Source organism: Colobus angolensis, unplaced genomic scaffold (assembly GCF_000951035.1).
Source record: "Colobus angolensis palliatus isolate OR3802 unplaced genomic scaffold, Cang.pa_1.0 Scaffold289, whole genome shotgun sequence".
NCBI lineage: Eukaryota > Metazoa > Chordata > Mammalia > Primates > Cercopithecidae > Colobus > Colobus angolensis.
In genome coordinates this window covers 2,392,486-2,412,960 of record NW_012116143.1, presented here as the reverse complement: position 1 = coordinate 2,412,960, position 20,475 = coordinate 2,392,486, and the positions used below count along the sequence as shown (strand labels likewise).

Sequence of the window (20,475 nt, the reverse complement as noted above, 5' to 3'; positions counted from 1 at the left end):
GAGAGGAGTCTTCTTCTTTCTCTTCTTTTTAAATTGATGCCCATTTGCATCTCAGCACAGCAACTCCACAAATTCCTGACTCTCAGGATTCCTGTCACAGGACTGCCTGCGGCAATCAGCCCTGGTTTCTTTTTGAGCAAGCTTTCTTTTAACACTTAAATCCAGGGATGATTTAACAGAAAGTGTCTCAAGTCTATGAGCTACAGCCCCCTTAGACTCTACCCAAACAAAGCTACTAATGTGTGGTCAGTTTCTTGGCAACTCCACTCTCCGCTGATAACGCTCCTGCCTGCTATTCTCCAAGGAGCCGGCTGCTGGAAGACTGCTCCGAACCTCATCCCCTTGGTGCTCCTGATGCGGGCGATCCTCCGACTGCTCGGCGCCAACCACAACATGCTACCCACCGTGAGAGAGCAGGACGCGGGCTGCTCTAGTCAGGACTTATCGTCTATCATACTGATTGACGAAACCAAGAGTGAGCAGAAAAAATAAACACGAACAGAGGCTGCAGTGTATGGGCCAGTCAGCTGGGAGTTTTAGTATTTGGCCTTGGTGATCCTACTCTCATGGTAGGTTATCTTTTCCTTGTGCTATCATTTATCATAACTTTGAGGGCCAGGGAGAGAAACAAACCTACAATTTTTCTATTGGTTACATTCATTAGACTGCTTGCTTTTTTTTTTTTCTTTTCCTTAGCACTCCTTCCTTTGCCCCCTATAATAATCCCATCCCCTCACATAGTATTCCCTTAAGAATGGTGAAATTAAGTCTAAATACAGCTCTCCCTTTTACTCCTATTCCAGCCTAGATCATTGTAAGTAATTAACCTTTGCTATTCCATCAAATCTAGAATGCAAACCTACATGTTAATTTACTTAAGTCAGACTCAATAATAAATCTGCGTCCATAGCAGCTAAACTCAATGAAGATCCTGGATGTTGTTCAGTTATTTGGATTACTAACATCTTCTTTTTGAATAATGGCACTTGACTTTTTCAGGCACAAACCATGTTTTGTATTGGTCTTGACAGCCACTATAAAGTACTCCCCCAAGTGTCAGTAACAAAGATGATTTGTATGTGGCTTGCAGTCTTCCAGTGTTCTAATAGCTTTCTCATTCCAACCCAGAAACATGGAACACAGGGCAGCTGGTTAAAGCTGATACAAGCATTTCTTCTCTCAGCAGGCTATTCTTGCATAACCATTTATTTTGCAGAGTTTTAAAGTGCCTGAAGGATTTAATTATGTACATAGACAACCCCTATAAACTCTATTCTAGGGTTTTTATTGACTTTTGTGCTGGGCAGCTCTTAGGCATTTCAATTAAGTGTTTTTATAAGAAAAACGACAATATTGTAAAAAAAAAAAATTCTTTATAGATACTTCCAAACAGGTTTTTTTCCCCCGTCTGATTGAATAAACTCTATTTAATTGACCAAAAAAATCCAGGTTAATTCAAAGTTTGATTTTTCCACTCTGGAAAAATAGAGCATTTGAGTCCCAGACAGGTTTGAGAAAATGAACCTGCCAATATCAGTGAAAGAAATGGGCAGAGGGAGAACAAGATTACTTTGAAACATACTCTGAAACGTCACATGGCTACCTGTTACTCTGGAGTTTACTTAAACTCATGAAGGTAAAAATCTAAATGCAAAATTTTACATGTTCCACTAAACAAGTGCAGAATAATAAATTACCAAATTCATTTGGAGCACTCGCCTGACAGGCCTAACCCTCAAAAGTCTCCAGGAGACCCCAAAGCCCCCTTTGTCTGCCTTCTTCAATTGCAGGGCTCAAGTATTTACAAGGCTTCTGCAAACCTGCCTTCATTATGATGTGGGATATTTCAGTCCCAGCAGGTGGCCAACAGGAGACCAGACCTGCCCGTGAAATATGTAATACTTTTTCATATACTTTAACCAGAAATGTGCCCCTCCACAACTCTCCTAACTGTTCTAATTTCCCTTTCTCCTCTTAATCTCCTCAGAAAGCCATGAGCTTGCATTAAAATCTACCTAAAACATTTCACCCACAGGCAATGTAATTCTGAAACAAGCAACCAACATTTCACAGCTCTGGAGTAATAGATTAATTTGAACCTAATGTTGCCGTCGTTTACTGCTGCAAATGTTCTGGTGTAGACATAGCCCGAAGGCATGGTGCTGTGGCATGCACAAGTTTGGGAGCCGGAGCTACAGTTGGCTTAACATCTGTGCATCACATTTGCCATGTGCCTCATTATCCTGCACCCCACTGTGCCTACCTGTCCCCCTCAGCTTCTCAGCCACAGGCGATCTAATTTTTTTCCCCTCCAACTAAGAATCTTTGTTCTCCTTCTCACTTACTAAATTTTTGAGAGACCTCTGCACCCAAGCCGTGGGGATTCGGTCCATGTGAACAGCCCAGACCCTTTAGATTCTTAATTCTCCATTAGGAAGAGGAAAATTACAGCATTAAGTTTCTGACATGCCACTGCATAAATTGTCCCATTTGCAGAACCTACCAGGGTCTGTGACTAAACCCAGAGGCGTGTACTAAAGCATGGTGTTGTTGGTTTTGACTTTAACAAGTTTGGTCGGCTTCAATTATCTGTAAGCAAAGAAAGAGTAACTTCCAACTCCAGATTTCAGAGACCAAAAAGTAAAATGTAGTCACAGAAAGAAAAGATTGCCACATCAACAATTAAAGCCAAGTGTCTTAAACTATTTAAGGAGTTAGCATTTCAAAGCTTATTGCCACAAACAGTTGATACATACCACAATCTCACTCCCTCACACACACAAAAACAAAAACAAACAACAACAAGAAAACCAAGGCTTTAAAAATAGATGTAGTAACCAGGCCAAGCAGCTGCTTACATTTTAATCCTGTTTTAATAATAAAAGAATCATATGACTCCTTTATTGGTTTTCCTTTGGAAGTGTTTTGGGTGCCCATGTAACGAGAGACGAAATGAAGATATAGCCCTGCCCAAACAATTTTAAATATGCAAAACATAAATAATATTTGTTGTTATCATTATAAAGGGTAAGTATAATATTATTAATAATAGAAGTATTGATAATGAAATATGCGAAAAACAGCAGAATAGCCATGCTAGGGTTAAATGTTGAAAAGCCACCATCCTTGCCACAAGATAGAAGAAAAATTCAAACCACAGACATTAGCTTTAAAAAAGTCAAAGCTTTGAATAAAGAAATTTAAAAACATTATCTTCATATTATATTTGACAAGCTGGATTTAGACATAGTCAACACATTAAAAAGGTGGCTTAGTGCTTTTCAATTGTTTACTAGTGTGCTAGCAAAGTACTTTACTGCGGGTGGTAGAAAATCAATTAGTTTTAAATAATCATTTTCATAGAACTAATACTTGTTTTAAAAAATTAATCAGACTCAAACAATTTCTACAACCTATCACTCAGACTTGTAGACCCTAGAGGAGAACAAAACAGAGGTCTTAGGACAGAATGTTTCTAATGCCCTCTCCAAGCAAAAATATGCTCTGTTCTAGAAATTGTATTGGATTTCCACACTTCCCTACATAATCCTCAAATTCTACGCAGTACAGAGCATTGAGTCTTGCACATTTCATTATATGCTTGAATTAATTTACCCTATATGGAATTTGTTACCTTTACAATAAAAAAAATCGCTATTCATTATTGAAAGTGGACAGATGGAACATGTTCAACTTAAGACATCAACAAGAAGAGAGGGAAAAACCTATAATCTATGTGGCACAGCCTCCTCCATCTGGTAGTTCCCAGCTTGTCTGCCAAGACTTTTTTTTCCAAATAAAAGTGAGCATTTCTTTTTAGAGTTAATGGGACATTCTTAGACATCGACCCTGATTCTGATTTAGAGACATGAAGCAACCATGCAATTAAAATATGATATTTTCCAAAGATAATCCATATCATAGGGGAATGTTTGAGCCTAATTAGAAAAAAAAATTAGAACTACTATTTATCTAAAAACATTATCAGATAAACAGTGTTTGTTTTGATAGATCATGAAGACAATTGAACAAGTTATTTTATTCTCTTAAAAAACACACTGTAAGCTGCATAAATACAACACTGGGTCAGTAAAGTGGCTGGCAGTCTCTAGCAGGAAGACTACATTTGCACATCCTTCCCAAGTCCTTATCCAGCAGATGACACCTGCCTGATGTGTCAACAGGTACAACCCAGACCACGACTGTCACAAGATCACTTTGCTAAAATGCAGTACACAAGACTAACATGCTTTGAAATAAGTTAAATCCTATCATATCTTGGTAAAAGTTAATTAGTTAATTAACTGAAACAGTACACATACACTTTTTTCTTTCTTTTATTATTATTATTAATTTTTTGGGACGGAGTCTTGCTGTGTCACGCAGGCTGGAGTGCAGTGGCGCAATCTCGGCTCACTGCAACCTCTGCCTCCCGGGTCCAAGCTGGCGCACGCCACCATGCCTGGCTAATTTTTGTATTTTTAGTAGAGACGGACTTTCACTATGTTGGCCAGGCTGGTCTTGAACTCCTGACCTCATGATCCGCCTATCTTGGCCACCCAAAGTGCTGGATTACAGGTGTGAGCCACCATGCCTGGCCCACATACACTTTTTATGTATTTACCTCTCCTCTTACGTGTTTGTTCCTTATGTCTGCTGTTCTTTCCATTAAGCGATATCATTCTATGAAAGACAATGGATTGGGTCTTCGTTTATTTGTGTGCCAGCTCCAGAGCCTATGAATAATATTATGAAACATACACCCAAATCTCTGGCAATAGCCTATTATTTAAAGGGTTTTTTTAGTTATAGACAATTTTTACATGTTATTAAAAGATATAATATTATTACACTATCACAACATATTGGTTAATAATAATAACCATATCTTTATTATTAAACCTTTTTTGTTGCAAAAAAACCTCTGAAACTTTTTATCTAACCCTATCATGGAAAAGCTACTCACTGTATATAATAATTACTATCATTCATTATTATTTAAAAACATAAATAAACCTATGAAAAATATAGAATAAAAAAGAGATCCTTGTAAAGGAAAAAAAAAAGCTAACCATCCACCTAATACTTTTATTCAAGGATTAATAAAGCCTTTTAATACAATGATGTAATAGGTTTTAAGTTTCTTAAAATAATTTCTAAAACTTATAGCAATTTAGACAATAAATATTTATTAAAGACTCACTAAATGCTTATCCCACAGTCCCTAAAATGTGATGGATATGCTGTAGCACTTTTGGCACTGAGAAACTTTCTTAAAAATACAATTTTACTGATATATGTTTACACTGAATCGTTGGACGTTAAGACTGCACAAAATTTTCTCTAAATTACTTTGTTAAAAATGTGATAGAATTCAGTTAAACCTGAAATTTGGGTCAATACGATACCAGCTAGGTGACATCTGCCCAGTGAACCTACATAACTGCTCAATTTCTTCATCTCTAAAATGAGAATTATCATAATATCTATGTCATAGATTTGCTGTGAAGATTAAATAAAATAATGTGTTTCAGTATTTAGGATAGCACCTGGCACAGGGTAAAAACAATATATTAACTATTTTTAGTATGTATGCATTTGGAAGTTACAAGTAATTCTAAACCGGACAATATTATTAGAATTGCATTACAATTACTTGGGAAAATCACTTCAAACCGATTAATCTAAATCTATGAGGATAATTATAACATGTAGCTAGAATTGAAAGCCTGTGATGAAGATACAGAAATTCAGCAGGTTGGTGGCCCCTAAATGATTTGTTTTCACTACTTCCTTGAGTCCTCCTACAGCAAAGCCCAACTCAGTGATTTGCAGATAGTAGATGCTTAATTATCAAATAAAATGGAAAACTGCTAAATCTACCTCTTAGTTTGTATTGCGTACATTCTTAGTCTAAGTCTCTATACATGGTACAACATGTTCAGGGATGCATTTCTAGGCATTGTTCTAGGAATGGGTATTCCCATTTTTGTTGCCTGTCAATTTGACATCTCTCTATTCATCTCTTCTTTGAGCACTATTCTTTGAGTACTGTTATGGTACCCAAGATTATGTCCTCATATGTTAAAGCTCCAACACCCAATGCCTGCGAATATGACTGTATTTGAAGATAGGATCTACAAGTCATTAGTTAAAATGAGCTGTTACAGTGGGCCATAATCTAATCTGGTTAGTGTACTTCTAAGAAGAGAAATGTTGGAAACACAAAGAGACACCAGAGGCACGCATGCCCAAAGGAAAGATCATGTAAGGAGGGCATAGTAAGTACATAGAGATATGCAAGCCAAGGAGAGAGGCCTCAGAAGAAACCAAGTCTGCCAATGCCTTGATCTCAGACTTCTGGGCCCTGGAATTATAAGGAAATATATTTCTGTTGCTTAAGCCACTCAGTCTGTGGTACTTTGTTGGGGCAGCCCTAGTAAACTATTACAAGTATATTCATCTCTCCATCCCATCTATAGGCAGGGTCCCAGGCTCTCAATCTCTCCCAAATACCCTACCTTCCAGGGTACTCTACAGTATATTGTATTTATTTACATGTCTGATAGCCTACAAAACCGATATCTTAGGCTGGGAATTATCTAATTTATCTTTGTCCAACCTAACACCTATCATGTACTTGGCATGATTGTTGAAGGAGTGGATGAATGAATGAATAAACCAATAAACACCTAAATGGCTATCAAGTCAAATGAAGGAATAAATGAAAGAGAAGCTACCATAACTGAACCATTTCTGATTGCATCCAAATCGTCCCTAGACTTGACATCTAATGCCAAAACCTAGTGCTGCTGATAAATATTCAAAGAAAAAGAGAATAACACACAATTCTATGATTTCTGGACTACTATCAACGAAACCTACAAATAGTGTTTGCCTAAGATCTGCAAATCTTCCTTGGCTCCCAGCCCAAGGCAGAGGTATGGTTACTCTAATTCAGGTCAATTGCATCCTTTCTACTTTGAAGACTGTAAAAGTCTTGCTGAGAGTCGAGAATCTAGCCTGATAGAGTAGCTAGCTTTTTAAAACTTTGATCCTTAAAAAATCTGTTTTTAAATGAAATTTTGTGGCCATCAAGTGTGATAGAGTCTGGATTGCCTTGATATGGAATTATGGATTGTCGATAAGCAATAACATTTTGGGCATAATGGCTTAGAACACAGTTTAAAGTCAAGTAGAGTCCTAGCATGCCACCCCGGTATTACAGGCATTTGATAGTCACCCATTCATGGCACAAAAATCCAAAAGGTGGCCCTCAAGGGTTACTGATAATGAAACAACAGAGAATTAAGATGAACCAACCAATTTAAATTTCACACTCTCCCCTGCTATAATTGAAAGGAACTGAGGTTGCAGAGGCTGTTTCAGAATCTATTTTTTAAATACAAGGAAACATTGTGAGCAGACATCTCATTTTTATTGGTACTTACATTCTGCATATGATTAAGCACAAACTTGCAAAGAATTAACCACTCCACCAACCCAATGGATGTGTTCTCAAACTTGCAGGAGGTGGGAGTCTTTGAAAGGGAAATGGGGGCTGGCGACCTGAAGCCCACTCCCTTGGGTCAGTGCATGCTGGGAGGGGAAATGAGCTACAGAGCAGACAATTTTCAGCATCAGTGGTTTTACTTTCTTTACCAGGCCTCACGAAAACACACTGACAAAACAAAGGACACAAAATTAATGACCCATGCATTCTGTCAATTGACTCTTAGTAGCAGTGGCCAGTTCACCTTAATTTTTTTGTTCGCATTGAACATGTAGCCCAAGGCATTGGTTAAGGTTCACTTAAGAATTCTTCAAAGGCATCACTTGGTTTTCATTAATTTGTTAACTGTAACTTCTCCTTTCTGCTGAGGAACCCACATGCCAAGTGAAGACCTTTATGCAAAATGTAGAAACAAAAGGCATATGTTTGACCAACCAGCTTTTCTCTTGCCTCTCGAGCAATCATGTCTCACTCATTAATACTAGAGAAAATTATACCCATCAGATTTTTCCAGCATGTAAAATATATTTAAACCTTCTCAGAAATTCAAATGTCAACTCTCCATTATTGTAGGGGAATAAGTAAAACTGTAGTTTATTATTTCTGTGAGTAATTATTTCCTAATTATTCCTGTGGTCGCTAACCATGATATTTGATGAAATTCAATTTGAGTATGCATGAACTATGGCTAACTAATTGGAATTTAAGGATTAACAAAAAAGCAGTATGAATTCAAAAAAAGGTATAAATGGAAATTTGTATTTACATATCTGTACAAAGATTACATCACCCTTAAGATAATGGTAACTTTTTGCATTTAAGTTTTCTTTCACTTTCTGGCCAACATTTTGAGAATAGAGTAAATGTTTCCATTTGTTCAAAACTCACAAAGAAGATTCATCTCTATGATAATTATGGTAAATTTGCTAAAATGTTGAACAGGTTTTCAAGAATACATATCTAATAAACACTGAAGCACCAATGGCAGTGTCTGAATTTTCTTCGTCAAATGTAAAACGAGAATACAGGATGAGGTAACAGTTGCTTTCAAGCCTCAGGAGAAGTTAGCAATTTTAACATTTCTATTCTTAAAAAAAGAATATCAAGAAAGTTCTAAGAGCGAATGAATCTATTCTGAGGACATTTGGTAGTTTTTAGCAAAGGAAATGGATCCCATGAAGCAAATGTATCATTCCTTTCTATAAACTTCTCAAACAGTTATAAAATATGATAGCAATGCTTGGTTGGTACAACTTGGAGTTAGTTGGATCTGTCAGCATTTCCATTACAAATCCTTGATTTTCAAGGTTTTATAGTTCAGCTGTGAAAAGTTGCTTTAGAAAGAAAGTTGGCAAGGTGGTCTTTGCTAGGGGGTTTATCAAATTGAACAAATCTTTATTTAGTTATCTCTCAGTTCTGTGAGCCAAGGTCTACTCCCAGTTAGACATGCCAAACTTCCAGTGACTTGAATGCCAAAGACAGGCTTTTTCTGTCTTTAAATTCACACCACAAGAGCTTCTCTCATTCTTGATTCAGAAGCCGCCAGGACCCAGCTCATATCCTGTGTAACCCAGTGGGAGAGGAGCCACATCATATGTAACCCTGTAGGACATGTGAATTGAGTCTTGGCCAAGTGTCTCCAGCATGAAATGTGGACCGCACTACAGAGAGACTTGAAACTTTGGAATATATGTGTAATTAAAATGTAGGCACATCACACTGCTGCTTGCAAAGTGAAGTGGTATTCGTTTATTAAAAACCCTGTCGACTGTGGAAGCGTGAATGTGTTTCAGGGCAGTTCTGACTACTCAGAATAGGAACCCAGTGCTGCATTGCTTTTAAAGAAATAGGTGGAAAAGAGATAATCCAAACTGTATATTACAGTATAATATACAGATAATACATATGTGTATTCTATACCCGTTGTATAGTTTTTAGACATACACTTATTTTATTGAGGTTATGGTGTTGGAAATGTATATAAACCTGTTTTTGATCAGACATGAGTAGATGGTCTTTTCAATCAAATCAAATGTAAAATTACACTGTCATAAACGTTACAAAAAATTTAGGAGAGATAGCTCTGGACAAGATGATATAAGAGTTCATTTTAAAAGTCTGTCTATTAAAATGTTTTGTAAAATATCCATACCTGCAGCCACTTTAATGTAAAGTTATTTATTTATATATCCTAGCCTAGATATCTTTGACAAATAAGAGTATAAATCAAACAAAAATTTTTCACAAAATGAGCTTTAAATTTGAGATGGGAGAGAAGGTATGTATTTAGATAAGCATAATAAAAAATAGAAATCCTCAGCATCCAAAAAGAAGAACAGAAAGTGTGTTCTGGTAGGTTAAAAAATGGAGATTTATGGGATATGACCAAGTACATATTCACATTAACAAAGTTCTATGATAATATAATAAAATACTTAAATATAGTAGCATTCAAATATTTAATTTTATATATAACAAATATTTATAAAAATAATTTATACTTTCATAAATATTTTATCTATATATTTAAATGTGACATCTATTGAATTAAAAATGCAACCAAGTCTTAGGATAACTTTTTCATTAGTAAAAGTCGACACTTTTATTGGGAAATCTGACACACCAAACCTGTTAGAATATGGAACTGTAAGTTTATGCGGTCAGGCTAGCCAGCCCACAGAGGCACTAATGGACACCACACATCGAATTCAGGTGTCATCAGGGGTTTTGGAAAGGCAAAGTCTCATCAAAAGGCTTTTGTAGACAAGAGGCTAGCAGATGGCTACAGCCAGGTATGGTTTGGGTTTGTTCAATGTCTTACTCTATTCTTAAACTTTGGATTTGGCAAAACTAAAACCATATTTTGCCAAGTCCTTTCTTCCTTAATTCTTAAGCCCATGTGCATTTTCAGTAAAATTTAACTCATGTGTTTCTTATTCTTTAATACTTAACTCATCAAATATTTTTTCTATAAGATCTATTTGACATTCAAAAGCCTTGTGAGTCTTAAAACTCTAGATTTTTGGCTATTTTTTAAAATTAGGGGTTCTTAGCTTCCTCTGGAAAACCGGAAGTTGAATTCCCCCAAGCATAAATAAATGTGAACATGAATACAATATGTTAATCCAACACCAAAAGGATTGAATTTGGTTGGAAATAGCAGCATGCTCACTATATTTTTACAACACGCCTTTCTGAATCTGTCTGCACCTAGACAGTGACTGACATAATTTAAATCTAATGTAATGAACTTTATTAATGCTGACCAACAAAGGGATCAAGAAATATCTCTAGCATGTAACTAAAGGAATTCTCAGCAAACCCATTTGTAAAACAAGCCACTGCTGTTTAGTTCTTTTTTTTTTTTTTTTTTTAACTATTATGCTTCTTTTCCTCAAAATTGTTTTGGATACACAGCAATAGAAAACATATTAATTACCAGGACTTTAGAGTTATATATTTAAATGTAAGGGGGACATGTATTTATGTGTTATATATTTATTGAGAAAATAAGATGCAAGCTTCAGAATGAAAAGTATAAGATACATGCTTCTGAGTAAGACACATGTATCAGAATAAATACATACTTATAAGATACATCTATATATACTTCATATGATTTTCTGAACATATATTTTTGCAGAACACTTTTTTCCCAGAAAGAAAAGAAAACCAATGATAATTTTTATAATGGCTTAACACAATTTCATGCCATCATATAAAGTCACCATAAATGCATTTAGAAAAGGGACCCTACAAAAGAGTAATAAAATGATCTACCCTAATCATATTTATACTTCTTTGTACCCCAACTACATTTAACACAGCTAGGCTTCAAGTGGGTGCTCATTTCGTTCTTATTAGATTAAATTGAATTGAAGCCAATGGCATAAACGATGAGTCATATCATGATGATTCAAAGAATAATGACACTGTTATTCTTGTGAAATATTTAATAATTTCTTGTCAAAACCACTTGTATTAGTTATTTCTCCTAACAATCATGTGATGCCCTTTTAAAAAATCAGTTGAAATTCTCTCTTCTGAGTTCCCACGGGCACCAGCGTACATTCTGTTATAGGACTTAGCATATTGTCTGGAAGGGGTGTGAAAATCTTGGCATTAACATCTATAATCAACCAGAAGATGTCATTGGGAAGCAAAATAAAGGTTGATATCTATGTTGTGGGGAGTCAGTCTAGCACATCCAAGTAGCACATCTACATTCCTTTCATTAATGCAATCCCATGAATGGATATCAACAGAGTTGGTCCCTAAACCTAGGAACTGACTTTCAACTTTTGCTCTAGCCCTGTTCTCTGAGATTCTCAAGCCAAGAAATGGTCCAAGAATCTCTTCTACCTAAGGCAGCAGACACTCATTCATTCATTCAACAAATGCTAGTGAGCACCTACTTTGTTACAGGTACTCTTTATGACAAAAGTTCATGCCATCTTGAAGCTTACATTCTAGTGATTTTTACTATCTTAACAAACCATTTTTTCAGGGGGAAAAAACATGGTTTCTGTACATTTTAGGTTTCTTGTAATAGGAAAGCACATTGAAATCATAATTTCCTAAACTTTCATGTTAATATTTGACATTGTTTTCAACAATTTCTGTTCTTGACAAATGAGATATTACTCTCAGATAATCCCTAAAATAAGGTATGAAAAGGAAAAAGATTTCTTTCAATTTTCATTAAAAAATGAGAAAAAATCTGGAAAACTTTCCAAAAATCTTAGAAATTTTTAGGGCAACAATCAAAGTTAGAAGTGGACAGAAAGCTAATCAATGGTACAAACAGAAGGGCAGGATGATAGATATGGAAGTAGTGTTGGAGTTTATCTGGTCTAGCAACAGCAAAAACAGAACCCATGAATGCTCTTCTTCCTCATAATGCATGCCTTGAACTGCTGCTAGCAGACCATGGAGCATGGCCACTGCTTCCAAAATATTCTAAAGGATCAGAGATCTACCAAAGGAAAGGATGCACAAACACTGAAACCTGTTTGACATTCCCAATAATCAAATTCCTTTAGGTTTAGATAATTTGCCCAAAGTTACTCAGTCACTGTCTCTTCACATTGCTTGCATAGACTTTTGTAATTGACGGAAGTATACTGCTTATAGGGGGAAGAGAAAAAAAAGTTGATATCCACCAAGTATCTGTGACACAGAGCCCATACACTACCATATTTCACAAATATACCAATCTTATGAACTGAGTAGTATCCATTTTATAAATCAGGAGCCTATGCAATCCTTCCTAGTCATATACCATCTCTAAACTGGTTAAAAAACAATAAAAAACAAAACCTGGGGACTTCGTTTTTTTTCTCTGTGCTTGTGTTACCTTTCCTAGGCACTAGACACAGGGACCCTCTCATAGCGAGGAACATAATGTAAACGTAGATTAGTGGACAAAAGAAAACGTGTGGCTCGGGTAGTCTCAGTGATCAGCCTGTTTATATTTCTGTTTCCTCCCAAAGTAAATAAGTTAAAGGTATGAAATACTTTGACCTCATTATAAGTAAGATGCTATTTTAGAAGTTCCAAATAACCTGGTCTTCATTCATTATGACAGCACAGACTTTATTGGTCAAGTTCCTTACAATCATCAAGTGTTTGCATCAAAATCTTGCACTGTTATGACAACCATCTTCACATACTACTGACTTCTGTATTGTGGCTTAAACATAAATTCTCACTTTCTGAAGACATCCAGCTGGAAAGGCCACTTCAACTGCCAAGACGATGTTCCACAATTTCCACATCTGCTTTAGCAACTCTGTCACAGTCTCATTACTAATTTTTTAATGCATTTTTAAAGATCACTTTGTTAAGTATATACCCAAGATAGATTTTTATTTATGAATGGCTTCAGGTTATAGATGAAACATGCCTGTACCTTATGTTCAGAATTACTCTTCTCCTGCCTTTCTCAATGATTTGACATTATGACTAAATTTAGGTGTTCTCAAAAAATGTTTGAAAGATATTTAACCTATTTTAAATATTCATTCTCTGGTTTTTCTAGAATTCTGTCAGAAAAGTCTTCAAAAATACTTAGCTTCATCTAGTTTCAAATGAAACCAATATAAATAATGGGTAGAATTACTAACCTGCAGGGAATGTCATCCTAAATTTCCTGGCACTGGCTATGTAACTGTATGCATGACTGGTGTATTTACTGGAGGCAGTATATACTGTATAATGTTCCCCAAAAACTCATGTAACTGATGCAATATGATAACCACTAAGGTGCTACTGTGACGTAAAGGATATATTACCATTTTTTCCAATTCAAACAAGAAAAAAAAAAAAAACAGTCTGCCTTAATGGTCCTGCCCTCTAAATAAATACATTGCCTGCTCTACTGAACTTAAAATTCAACGTTATATATGTCATCCTGAAGTAAAAATAATTCTGTGGGATACACTTTCCAGCACCAAGATATGATTTAATTCTTTGATTAATTGTTTCTAACAGTCATTTCAAGGGTTTAAATGGCCATGACTTTTACTAGGAGAATGTAAAATAAAAATAAGCCTTCAATAACACAGATTTCAAGTTGGCAAAAGATGGAGTTAGTCCAAGAGGTGACACATTTCCTTCGGGAGATGCTGGATGTTGGTATCAATGTGTTTTAAGCCAGATCCAGAAGATACACTGAGTCATCAGTAGAAAAAGGTTCAGTGAAAAGAGGCCCTGAGCCATAGGACAGGAGAGATGCCTGGACACATCTAGCTCCCTGCTCCTACCTTCTCATACCCCCATTTCCATGATTTTGCAGATGTGGAAACTGAGGCCAATAGCTGTAATTTCCCAGGGTCCCAGTCATTGCAGAGTAGGCGTAGAGCCATCTCCTAACTTCCGAGAGGGCAAGATGCTGATTCTTCTTAAATAAGTCTTAGAATAGGAAAGCTAGAGCTGAGCAAACAGAAACAGCTTCACAGCAGGCTGCCAGGAAGACAGCCAGCACAAAGATGATGGATGTAAGCAAAACGACTCTTAAGTGGTCCAAAAATGAGAATTCTGTTGGTTTTTTGAAAATACTGTGGTTACTTTTTTTAAATTGAATTAAAATAATATCCATGTTTAAAAGAAAAAAGAAGGAGCAAAACAAGGTAAATATAAATAGATTGGTGTACATGTACCTAAGCTTTCAGTGGAGGCTACAAATAGACATTATAAGCACCAAAGAGTGTCAAGAGTGTTTTAAGAAATTGGTCATCCCTTTCCACTTTGTGAGTAATACTTGGGAATGGGATAAAAAATAATAATAATAGCCTCTAGGGAATGTTCAAAGATGAGGTAATTTGCATGTGTCTTCCAGAAAACATTAAGCATATCCTTCTCCTCTGCCAGGATAATTTTGAATTTCTGGCATTAAAACTTAAATTCTCTACCAAAATTGATCAATCTCCTGTTACCACTCTATATTTATGTTGGTGAAACAGTTTATTCTATGCAGTATTAGACTGAGGCTAGTCACCTATTTAGTCTTCATATTTTTATTCAAGGTCTAGTTGAAGAAAATCCTCAAATTCTGTGAAACTTTTGCACAATTTTTAGGTTCTAATTCTTCCTACTTTGAGGCTATGACACCTCAGCCAAGGAGGGCGAAGGTGACTGCTTCTCTAGAGAAAACTTGGATGTATAAATTTATCCCCTTTTTCTTTCCCTTTTTTCCATCTAGCACACAATAATTTGGCCTTTCCTCAACCATCAAGTAAAACCGGTGAGCTGTGGAGGAGCTGCTATAATGATGTGGATAAATGCTTCCACTTCCTTTAGAGATGTAACCTATATATTATCTATTGATAGAAACCTATGTTGATATCTCATTTCAAGACATCAGTGTAACCCCCAAAGACAAGCAAAGAACACGCAGTAGCCGGGCATGGCGGCTCGGCTCGTGCCTGTAATCCCAGCACTTTGGGGGGCCGAGGCGGGCAGATAACTTTAGGTCAGGAGTTTGAGATCAGCCTGACCAACATGGAAAAACACCATCTTTACTAAAAATACAAAAATTGGCTGAGTGTGGTGGTACGCTCCTGTAATCCCGGGTACTCAGGAGTTCGAAGCAGAAGAATCACTTGAACCCAGGAGACAGAGGTTGCAGTGAGCCAAGATCGCGCCACTGCACTCTAGCCTGGGTGACAGAGCAATACTCCATCTCAAAAAAAAAAAAAGAAAAGAAAGAAAAAGAAAAAGTAGATTCCAGAAAATGTATGACAAATACATTGGGAAAGAACTATAGAACTATAGAAAGATCTGGAAAACCAGAGATTAGAACTAGAAGTGATTTTGAAATTTATTTACTTCCAATAACCTTCATTTTACAGTTTGGAAACTGAAGCCCAGGAGGTGAAGCAAGTTACCCAAGTCATAGGTTATTTTCTTTTATTCATTCCTTCGGGAGATGCTGCATGTTGGTATCAATGTGTTTTAAGCTGGATCCAGTAGATAACACTGAGTCATTAGTAGAAAAAGGTTCAGTGAAAAGAGGCCCTGAGCCATAGGACACGTCTAGCTCCCTGCTCCTCCCTGCTCCATCCAAAAAGATGAATCCATTAGTATTTCTATTATTGTTCTCCTAAATTCTGAGTCAATTGCCATGTTAAACTGTGGAGTAACCACTCCCGCTCTATCCCCTTCATCAAACTCTTCTTGGCTCCTTTCTCTGACCTCTGTGCTTCTGAGGTGTCATTGTTGTTGTTAGTTAGCAGCTCACTTCTACCTTTTAGATAATGCTCACTTCAGGGAATATATCTTGCTCTCTAACAACTGAAGATACACTCATCCCAAATTTCTGTAAATGGAGAGTAATCAGTAGGCTGTCTTTTTCAAAGTCACTAAATAAAAGTGTTGTTACAAACACTTTAAGTACCTCCGCTGCCCTAACACTCATCAAGTCACCTGGAGGTATTTAAGATTAATAATATCGGCTATTATCTGTATTCAGTTAAAAGTGCCTTCACATTGTATTCACGTTTCATCTTTATGTAACTCTTAAAATAAGCAAATAAAGTGGTCATTTCTAGCATTTCTTTTTTTTTTTTTTTTTTTTTTGAGACGGAGTCTTGCTCTGTCGCCCAGGCTGGAGTGCAGTGGCCGGATCTCGGCTCACTGCAAGCTCTGCCTCCGGGGTTCATGCCATTCTCCTGCCTCAGCCTCCCGAGTAGCTGGGACTACAGGCGCCCGCCACCATGCCCGGCTAGTTTTTTGTATTTTTTAGTAGAGACGGGGTTTCACCGTGTTAGCCAGGATGGTCTCGATCTCCTGACCTCATGATCTGCCCATCTCGGCCTCCCAAAGTGCTGGGATTACAGGCTTGAGCCACCGCGCCCGGCCCATTTCTAGCATTTCTGTTTTATTTTGTTTGTTTGTTTTTCATTTTTTTTTTTTTTTTGCATTTCTGTTTTATAGATGAGACTCTGGTCACATGCTGAACAGACAATATGACATCTATTGTTTTGCATCCCAAATCTCAGGCTCTCTACTCTATCGTAAATATGTAGCACTTTAAGCTTAAATACTGAGTTTCTGATGCCATCCTTCATCAAAGACTGCCCTAATGAGTTGTATTATATTTAACAGATGACACTATGTGGCCAAGGTAGCCAAGACAGAAGCCAGGACAAAAAGAAAAAGGGCCCTAATTTTTGTTTGTTTGTTTACTGGAGAAACAATTGGGGCTGTCCTAATAACTGCCACTTTACAACTCTCCGTGGTTAGATCAGTTCCTCCTACATGTCTGAAGATAGTGACACCGGCTCAAATCTTACGTTGTATAGTATGACTGGCTTGAAGATCAGGCCTAAGGGCATCAGTTAGTGCTATGCTTTCATTTCTGGATTCTAGTATGATCATGCTTTATTTCTTCTGGCAAAATATTTTCTGGGCTGGGCACAGTGGCTCACACTTGTAATCCCAGCACTTTGGGAGCCCAAGCACTTTGCTTCAGCCCAGGTGTTTTAGACCAGCCTGGGCAACATAGCAAGACCCCATCTATACAAAAAATAATTTTAAAGAATTTTTGCCTGACACAGTGGCACACGCCTGTAGTTCCAGCCACTTGGGAGGCTGAGGCAGGTGGATCACTGGACCCCAGAAGGTCAAGCTGCAGTGAGCCATGATTGGGTCACTACAGTCCAGCTTGGGCAACAGAGTAATACCCTGTCTCAAAAAAAACATATTTTCCTGTTTCTCAATGGAGGGCTTGAGTCCAGAGCATATTGACTAAAAGCATTCAATGAAGAATATGTTTGCTGAAAGCAGGGTGATACGTCGATGTTGAGTAAGTCTACAACCCCCGGAGCCTGACAGTGTGGGCTTGAATCCCAACTTCACAGATTACTTGTTGTGTGATCTTGGTCAAATTTGTTAATCTCTTTCTGACCCAGTTTCCTCCCCTGCAAAATGGGTTCTTATGAAGGATTAATGAGTTAATGCATATAAAGTGCTTAGAGTAGTGACTGACACAGAGCAACGATTTAAATGTTAACTATTATGACAGTAGGTACGAAATGGTGGAAATGTTCATTAATCTCTAATTTTAATTTCTTATTAGTGAGTATTAATAGGTTCGTGTCCCTTTATTTTTAGATAATATTGGACTCCCTGACATTTGATCCACTAAAAGCTTTAGTTATATTGGTGTCAAAATTGGCTAGACTTACTCATCATATTCTAAAATTTGCCTTTTAAAAAAGTATACCCAGTAACCAGAGTTCTAAAGAACTTACATTAAAACTAACAAATAAAACTCATCTGCTGTAATATGTTCATTTTCATTAAAAAGACATCAGTCTGCTTTGTGCTTGCATTAGAAATAGAACTTAATCTCTGACAGGCGTTTCTCATTTTCCAGTTATTCTCTAAGGAGCATATGTTGGCAAGCATGCAATGATTTTTTTTTTTTTGGCTCTGCACTGTGGTTGCAAATGGTGTCATTGTTCTTGGTTAAATCTGCGAAAAGTAAGCCTACCCCTCTCATTTTTTGGCTTCACGCTAAAGTAGCCTTTATGGCAAAGAACTGCATGAGTTTATCAGTCTCCATTCACCGCCCATATTCCAACATGATCAAAGGCTGCTAAAATAGCTATACATTGAGCTTTCTTTTCTCCCTTTTCAGTTTCTGCACTTGTCGAGGATGATAATATATGTTGGAATAAAATCTAGATTTTTCTATTTTGGGGTCAATATAGAAGCTTCTGAGAGAAATAAGACAGGATCGATATTTATCCCTAAATTTCCTTACAGGTAGGAGAAACAGATTTACTTGTCACTTGTCAATGAATATCATCACTGAATATTTAAAAGTTATACTTCAGACAAGTATTTAATCATTAATGAAATCATGGTATTTATCGTGTGTGAGAATTCAGTGTATAGATTGGAGATTCATTCTAGTGATTCCAAAAATGTAAGAAAGGAAAAATGAAAACTGTTCCATGATGACAGAACACTTTTTTTTTTTCTAAGTAGTTGGTTTGTTCATCCCCTTCATGATCTTGGTTGCATAATAAAGTTGCCTCTCAAGTTGTTTCTTTACAAATAGTGTAAAAATTAATAGCCTCTGTTTGAAATGTTATATCCTAAAGATAAAAGAAATGTAATTTTACATTGCTGTAAGGGACAAACTGATATTCTAAAAAACAAACATATTTTTTTCTTTATTAATACATCTAAATTATTTTTCTTTAGCTTTTATTTGGGAACAGATTTTACATACATGGAGCACTATATTTATTGACTAATTGTGCCTCATGCCAAATGATTCATGTGAGATGTTTACAGTTCTGTATAAATTAGCCACAATTATCTTTTTCTTAAGTGCATGCAGATTAAGAAACAAAAGAAGGGTCGGGTGCAGTGGTTCATGCCTTTAATCCCAGCACTGGGAGGCCAAGGAGGGCAGATCACCTGAGGTCAGGAGTTCAAGACCAGCCCGGCCAACATGGCAAAACCCTGTCTCTACTAAAAATACAAAAAATTAGCTGGGCATGGTGGCGGGCAGCTGTAATCCCAGTTACTTGGGAGGCTGAGGCAGGAGAATCACTTGAACCGGGAGATGGAGGTTGCAGTGAGCTGAGATCACGCCATTGCACTCCAGCCTGAGCAACAAGAGTGAAATTCCATTAAAAAAAAAAAAAAGAAGAAGAAAGAAACAAAAGAAGAAGAATATGTCAGTGATACAGTGCCTGTGGTCCTAACCACTTGCTGGGCAGTGCCCACCTGTGTGGTTTTATGCTTACGAATACCGAAGTACAGACAGGCACATTCTTTTTCTAAATACTGACTCAACATGCTATCTATAGCTACAAAGAGACCATTTTAATAAAAGCAATTGCCCCTAGTCTTTGCAGGAAAAAGAAAGTAGGACTGAGTCCTTTACAAGTTCTGTAATTTGCTCATCAAATGTTTATGAAATGTCTACCTTGTGCCAGTCCCCAATCTAGGAGCTTAGAATAAACTAATGGACACGAGCCAAGAAAAATTTGCTGCTCTCAATGAGCTTACATTCTAACTTTTAATAGTAACATTCTGATTTTTAAAAATAAAGCCTGCCACTTTTGGACAAAGACTGTTACTAACCAATAGCATTTTAATAATAACAATATACCCTTACTTTCAAAGAACACTGGCACATATTTTGGTATCTGATTCTCACAACAGGAGAATAGGACTTTGTGCCTAAAATGCCCTTCCTGACCAAACTCCTACTCAAACGTAAAAGCTCAGCTAAAATGTCTCCTCTGGGAAGGCCTCCCTAATTCATCATGCAATCAGTTTTATGTTATACAAGATGCTTCTCAGATATCAAGAAAAAGTTGTCTCAAATTTTCCCATACTGTATCAATTCCTACATTTAATCATCTCATGCCCCAGCTCTGCTTGCCCTGATAGAGAGTTGTGGGACTTAATTTGACCAGTGAAATGTAGGTGAAGGC

The 20,475-nt window shown here is 36.8% G+C and overlaps 1 protein-coding gene across 3 annotated transcripts in view; it reads right to left on the bottom strand.

The window, feature by feature from the left end:
* The window catches only part of MECOM (MDS1 and EVI1 complex locus), a 604,775-nt gene that overhangs the window by 159,998 nt on the left and 424,302 nt on the right, over positions 1-20,475 (bottom strand). The gene's annotated exons all lie outside the window — the stretch shown is intronic.